This window comes from Haliotis rufescens, unplaced genomic scaffold (assembly GCF_023055435.1).
Source record: "Haliotis rufescens isolate VD_foot unplaced genomic scaffold, xgHalRufe1.0.p SCAF_11, whole genome shotgun sequence".
In the NCBI taxonomy this organism is placed as follows: domain Eukaryota; kingdom Metazoa; phylum Mollusca; class Gastropoda; order Lepetellida; family Haliotidae; genus Haliotis; species Haliotis rufescens.
In genome coordinates, this window is record NW_025963791.1 from 25,243,628 (window position 1) to 25,250,702 (window position 7,075).

Sequence of the window (7,075 nt, forward strand, 5' to 3'; positions counted from 1 at the left end):
AATAAATGTTTTTTCTTAATGATTTTTGACAAGAACAAAGCACTTTAAAAAAATCATGAATGATGTTGTTACAGGTATGCAAAATAACCTTGGCTTACTAATCTGAAGATCCTAAAGGTCATTTCCTCAACCTGTCAATCAATCAGAACACGAAAAAGAACATAAGTGCAGGGGAATAGCTCTGAAGTATTCAGCCCCACTTGTCTGTAGCATATGTCCATAGTAACAGATAACCTATGACTATCACTTACACTGACCTTTCTCATTGATAATGTTGTGGCAAACCTACGATGCAGCTTCCAAAACAAAAACATCTTCAAGTTGTTGCAGGGGGCACGGGTGGCCCAGTCGTCTAAGGCGCCGCGATTCGCTGTGCAGAGTTGCGTCCCTTGGGCACGCCAGAAACCTATGATTGTGGGTTCGAATCCCGGTTCGCCCCGATTATGTTTCTAGGTTTGTCAGCACCATACCCGTGCTCGTGGGTTTCACCGAAGTGGTAAACGTCTGAGACCTGCATCACTTCGGGCTTTCCTCCCACATTAAGCTGACACGCCGTGATATAACTGGAATACTGTTAAAAGCGGCGTAAAACCCAACTCACTCACTCACTCAAGTTGTTGCAAGTAGTAGTATTTGACAAAATGTTCTAACAAGCGACACTGTTTTGTACTGTGTTCTCAATCACAACAATTGTGTAACATTTTGTATTCTTTCCATCCCTCTGTTGTGTGTCCTTTAAACTCAACTTCTGGGAACCAGCAACCCCAAGCTTTAGAAGGATGCTTAGCACCATGATAGTGTAAAAATATTTAAGGCTCTTTTCACAGGTAGCAAATAAGGCCAAATGGAATAAATTTTGATATGAAGTATAGCATCAAAGTGATACATTGAAGGACCTCCAAATGTTCTCTGAAAGCATAGGTCTTGGATGTGACTTTATGCTGTTTTTCTTAAAATATAAACAGGGAGATGGTAAGCAGGTATTCCTTGATTAGATATTTCTAAGGCAAACCAGGAGCATGTACAGCCTTGTATTTGTGCACCAGGACAGCGAGTCAGTTCATTCTATTCTATTCTATTCTATATAACTATTTCCATGACAACTACTCCCAGTATGACTACACATGATTATGGACACTCATTAATTATAGTAATGCTACAATGGAATTACCTGCGATAGCAAAGTGGTACATATGAAAAAACGAAATTTCACAATAGGCAGTTTTACTCCTATTTGTTCAATGTACTTAATCTGTTGTGATTGCGATTGGCTTAACAATTGTTTTTACTGGTTTCAGGATTAGAACTGATAGAGAAACTAGTTATGGGCCGGGATCGCCACATTTGAATACCAGATAGCCCTGCGAATGCTGTGTGTTAACAGTTACAATGAGTCTACCAACGATGCAGATAATTTTACGGATAAAGCACTTGTTTCAGAACACATAAAATATTGAAAGCTTTGATATGCTGAATCATAATGACATCAATACAACACTGAGTAAAAATGCAAGCTTAAGAAGTCTTACCATCCAAAATAATACAACCAAGATGGCAAATGTGACTTTTAAAGAGAGTGTGAGAGGCAGACAGCAACTTTATGAGACTTTTATAAGTATTTTAAAAGAATTATATATGATGAAACGTTTGACATTGACCACAAAGTGCTACCTTTAGGGCTGGGACGAGTCCAAATTTAATACCCAGGTACCCACCCCACTATTACCCGACCCAACCCGGGTACCTGCTGTTGATCTCATGAGATAGGTAGAAATGTCCGATTGTGAATAGTTTGACCAAAGCCCTGGCAAAATGTGTTTAGATACTCATAGAAAACGATCTGACTGTGCATACACTGAAGTTGACTGTAATTTTACCTCCATTCAAACATATAAAGTCAGAAGGAATGCATGATGCAAAGTCAAAATCATGAGGTTGTATAACATTTAATCATGTCTTTTCTTTGTACACCATGTCTGAACTCCTGAAGCAAAGACCAAAAGAACCTATTCTGTCTGACAAAGATTATCAATATGTACATTTTACCTCAACATTCAAGTGGATCTCTACGCAATAACTGCGGTAATAAGCAGTACTCCTTTGTTCTCGTTTGATTTGCCAGGTACTATTTTATCACTCATATCCCTTCGACCAGAAAAGGAATAACACCTATGAAATCTACAATTAATGGAATCTTAAGATTTTATTTCAGCTGATGATAGTAAATAATATTTCAAACTTGTCAAACTTATAATGAACTTTCAAACATAATCTAATTGTAATGGGTCAATATTTCTATGAGATTTTATACCATATTATCATTCAAATCACCTCAACCATAAATGGAATAATGCCTTAAAATCTACAATAATTGGAATCTGAAAATTTCTTCATGGCTACTGATAGTAAATAACATAACAAACTTTTGAGCTGAATCTTTATGCAATGGGTCAATACTGTTAATTTTAAGAGATTTGTTACTATATTATCACTCATATCGCCTCGACCAGAAGTGGGATAATGCCTTAAAGTTTAAAAATCTACAATTAATGGAATCTTAAGATTTCTTCATGACTTCTGATAGTAAATAACATTTTGCACTTGTGAGCAGAATCTGAATACAATGCATTAATACTGTTAATTTTAAGAGATGTTTTGACTATTTTATTATTCATATCACCTCGACCGGAAAAAGGATAAAACCCACAAAGTCTACAAAAAAATGGAATCTAAAGATTTCTTCATGACTACTGATAGTAAACAACATTTCTCACTTGTGAGCAGAATCTGAATGCAATGGGTCAATACAGTTAATTTTAAGAGATTTTTTACAATATTATTATTCATATCACATCGACCGGAAATGGTATAAAACCCACAAAGTCTACAATTAATGGAATTTTAAGATTTTTTCTTTGCTGCAGACAGTAAATACAATTTCGCACTTGTGGACAGAATCTTAATGTAATGGGTTAATTTTTTTTAATTTTAAGAGATTTTTTACTATTTTATCACTTATGTTCCTTTGACCAGAAATGGGATACCTCCTGTAAAATCTTAAGAATCTTAAAATTTCTTCTTGGCTGACGAGCAATTGGTCAATACTGCCAATTTGAAGAGATCTTTTATTATATTACCATTAATGTCCCCTTGACCAGAAATGGGATAGCCCATTCAAATGTACAATTAATGGATTTCTTTTAGATGTTGACAATACAACTTATAAGCACAAATTGAGGGGTCATAGTCCAAGATTGGTATTGATTTTAATTCATTATTGATTTTATATTTTACTTTTACGGTAATCAAACTGTGCAGAAGCAGCATAACACCTTGAAAATCTATCAACTGTGGAATATTTATAATTAATTTTAGTTTTTGATAGTGATTAGGACCACGAACTTAACAAATATTGAGAGAGGTGAGGATTTGTTCTTTTATAGCAATTTTATACCAGTGTGTGTGTGTGTGTCACACAAGGAGGGTAAGAATACAGAATTTCTTGTATTTACCGAGGGAGGGTGAGGTAATCCATCGATTCTTACATGAGTTTTGTAAAACAGAATATGTACTGTGTACAGTTCTTTTATCAACTTAATGCCAATCGCCAAACATAGGTACTATCTTTTTCCGTATATTTTAACCTCCGCTCTCAGGGGTGCGATGGGTTAGCGTAGTGGTCAAAGCGTTCGCTCGTCACGTCGAAAGCCCTGGCTCGATTCCCATCATGTGTTCAATGTGTAAAGCCTATTTCTGGTGTCCCGTGTCATGGTATTCCTGGAATGCTGCTAAAAGCAGTGTAAATACATATTCACCCACTTACTCCTTCTGCAGACGTCTATCCACTAGGCCACTGAGGCAGTTGATTCCGTGTAGAAGTGGTCCCTAGCAACACATGCTTAATTGTCTTACTAGGTAACTTCCATGGATCGGAGGTTCAACGCCCTCCAACGTGTTTGGTGTTTGTTTATAATATCAATCACTATTTTGCTCTCTGTCCATGTGTACCAACATTTTACTGCAAGTACCAGTAAAAGCAAAGATGAGCATGCAGGTAATACTAGTATTCCTTTGAACGGATGGGTAGTACAGCTTAGAATCGTGTCAAGAGGGGCGACTAAAGAGCATCCGGTAGTCAGGTTCATTTTTCGGTTGATTGCGATTCATCGTACATGTCGGCATGGGAGGTTGTCCATACTTAAACCACTTGTTTGTCTGGCCCAGTCTTGAGTACATGTAGTTATATCGGGTACATGACACACAATAAACGAAGTCACAACATAAGAATGACCACCCGGTCCATCGATTGTCGCCTCACACGACAAGCGTAGCTCTGTGTATATTTTAGGCAATGTCCAACGTAGACATACGCACTGCACTGTCGATGGATCATCGTGATTTTAGGCTAAATGTATTATTTCGACTTGCTTCAATATATCTGTCCTGTCATTTGGAGAACTTCCAAACAAGACAAACTGCAATTTCACATTGAAGCTGTCTGGTTCCTAAAACACTATGAAGTAACTATACTCATTTCTGTTAGGTCTGGTTTACTGGTGCATGCATGTATGAGCAGTCATATCCGTCTTACCGCTTATATCTGCTAGTTTTAAATTTGCACACCAAACTTCTGAGCTTGCATTACCTGCATTATGTATATGTGATAGTGTTAAGTTAAAGAAGCATTTTAGGTTACCAATTACTTGTATATGTGGGTAGACTGCCACTCTGAAACAGTCAACATCCAGCTTGGATATGTTACCTCTAAGCATGTTTCAAAGCTTACATTGGTCTGCATTTACAGCATTCTGAAGTATGTACAATATAATACATCCGATACGAACCCTCCATTGTTATCTATCGTTCTGAGTGGTGTATATTGTATATCCGATATACATACAATGTACTACCCCGCGCCTTTCATTTTTCATGATAAAGTAGACACAATTTATGGATCTATACCGAAACGTCGCCTTTAAAGTATTAAAGAAGTTGTTATCCATAAATTGTGTCTTCTTTGTCAACCGTCAACTTCTAAGTAATGCCTATCAAACAATTTATTTTAAATTATGTATATAACGTGTCTGATATACAACTCTCCGCGTTTCATTCTGAGTGACGTGTATTTTATGTCCGATGTATGTGTGCATTTCCCCATATTTCTTTCTCAATTATATATGTACATATCATATTCGATATGCACCATCCCCCATAGATCGGGGTCAAAGTGCTGTGTATGATATATTTGGTACTTGTTTGCCGTCATTGCATTTCAGTACATTTATACAATATGTAGAAAAGGCAAGTTACATATATTAATTGCTATATTACTTATTCACAAAGTCAATATCAGAGGTCGTTTCACACACTCAAAGATGTATGCAATGTTGTTGTTTGGTCTGTGATGGGCAACTTTCTGCTTCAACTGCGTTTAAAATGTCGGCACGGCGGAAACAGAAAATCTTTTCTTACCAAACAGTCCATTCTTAGTCAACAGTCTTCTGAGATAATAGTGAAATTTTCTTTGGCTGCCATTTGGGTCGTTTTTCCAACACGAACTTGATCCATTTATCTCGTACTGACAGATAAGACGGAAACCGATTAAAGAAAAAATAACTGGATCTGGTAGACGTATTGGTAAAATTTCAAGCTGAACACGTTTTCACCATTTCAGCAAGGTAATCGTACAAAATCAACAATCTGTGTAAAACAAAACGGATGCACAGCTGCTAAGCAACACAAGACGTCATATTTAAGGCATATAGAGAAGAGATAAAGTAAAACATTGACAACAAAAATGTTCAGATTGTATAAAACCTGCCGCCGAAGGATATTACAATAACAAGACTATCCCAGATTTCAACTAGGTTAAGAAAATGTAAAAGAATTAAAAAAACATTCAACAACACAAAATAAACACGGGCTTAAGATTGCAAACAACCATTGCTAGGCCCCAATGCGAAGGACCATCACTTAAAAATTTAAAAATTTGCTGCGTTTTAAATTAAGGCAGTGAGTGAGTGAGTTAAAATTTAACGTCGCATCGGCATTATCTCAGCCATATAGCGACGAAACCAATATTTACAATTTAGACATTAATGCAAAGTTTTGTTTATAAACAAGTTGAAAAACATATTTGAGAATACTATGTTCAGAAACAATTCATGAAACATATTTGAGCATAACAATATTATATATATATATATATATATATATATATATATATATATATATATATATATATACAGTTTTGAAACACGGGCTGTAGGCCACCATTAACCAAAGCTAGGCTACCTCGCTGGGGATCATGGGGACTTACAGTACCTCTGCTTCCTGCATGATACCCAAGCAGGATTTACGTCATCACTTTAGCCACTGGTGGTTGTGCACAATGCTAGCCAATATTAAAAAATACTCATGAATGAGTTGGCTTAAAAACACTGGTTGATGATAGTTACATTGATTATGATAGGATTACGTGTCACACACGGGCACAATATTTTTTCGGTACTTTAACCTCCTGTACAGAGCCTTCAATAATGTCTGTTTATAGTAGCATCACACCAAAGTTAAAAACAAGCATTTAATTATTCACATACATATTTAAAATGCATTATACAGACCAAATTCTTTCATGTAATTTATGATGAGATGCCCGCTGACACGGAAAAAGAGATCTTTTAGATTTACACTTTGATAATGTGAATCCCTTGCGATTGCAAAGTCCACACAGTCAAGTAATATATGCTTGACGGTGAACCTTTCATCACAATGGATACACTTAGGATGTTCGTCCTCATCTGTCTTAAGCAGATATTCGTGTGTAAACCGACTGTGGCCAATACGACATCGTCGTAAAACGACCTCGTCATGTCTTGTCTGACAACCCAACTAGGTATGACCGATTGTTGGTTTCAATTCGTGTAGTTTAATGCTTCCTACCTGGTAAATTAAAATAGCATACTTTGAAAGGTATGGTCTTACGATACCTTCTCAGGGGAACAATAATGTTACGGTATTTCAACCCCCGTCAAGGGCACAGCCATAAACAATTCAAGTTAATAATTATACACTA